This window comes from Charadrius vociferus, unplaced genomic scaffold (genome assembly GCF_000708025.1).
Source record: "Charadrius vociferus isolate BGI_N301 unplaced genomic scaffold, ASM70802v2 scaffold259, whole genome shotgun sequence".
Taxonomy (NCBI): domain Eukaryota; kingdom Metazoa; phylum Chordata; class Aves; order Charadriiformes; family Charadriidae; genus Charadrius; species Charadrius vociferus.
In genome coordinates, this window is record NW_009661368.1 from 4957458 (window position 1) to 4958019 (window position 562).

Genomic DNA, 562 nt, shown 5'->3' on the forward strand with positions numbered 1-562 from the left:
GGTGCCACCGCCGGGCCGTTTGCCGTCGGCATCCTTGGCGATGGCTTGAACGGAGCAAAATCAACGGCGGGAAGTTCCTACAAGGCGATGCCCCGGGGAGGAGGCGCCATGGAGCAGCTGTGTCCTAGCTCGCTACGTACCTGTCAGCCATTGGTGCAAGTTCACAAAGCCTGACAAAGAAACGAGGAACAAGTGACTTAGCAGGAAACATCAGCCGGTCCCTGGCTGGGTGTGCACCGAGGCACCGGCACAGCCCAACCCCACTCACCACCAAGCAGCCAGGAACCTCCACAGGTGCCCAAACCCACCGGACACCCTCACCCTTCGGCACCCAAGCGCCCGCTCACCCACCAGCCCGGGTCCCAGGTGACCGTGCCCAGCAGGGACCAGGCTGCCGAGCGGTGGGGGCTCCTGGCAGGGCTCAGCTCGGTCCCTGGTGTGCCACAGCCCGCAGACCATCAGCATTTACCGACCAAAGCGGGAGAGCCAGCTGCGGCGGAGGCTGCCCTGGAGGACCCCAGCACAGTCCCCACAGCGGCCACCGACCTCCTCCCAGACCGTG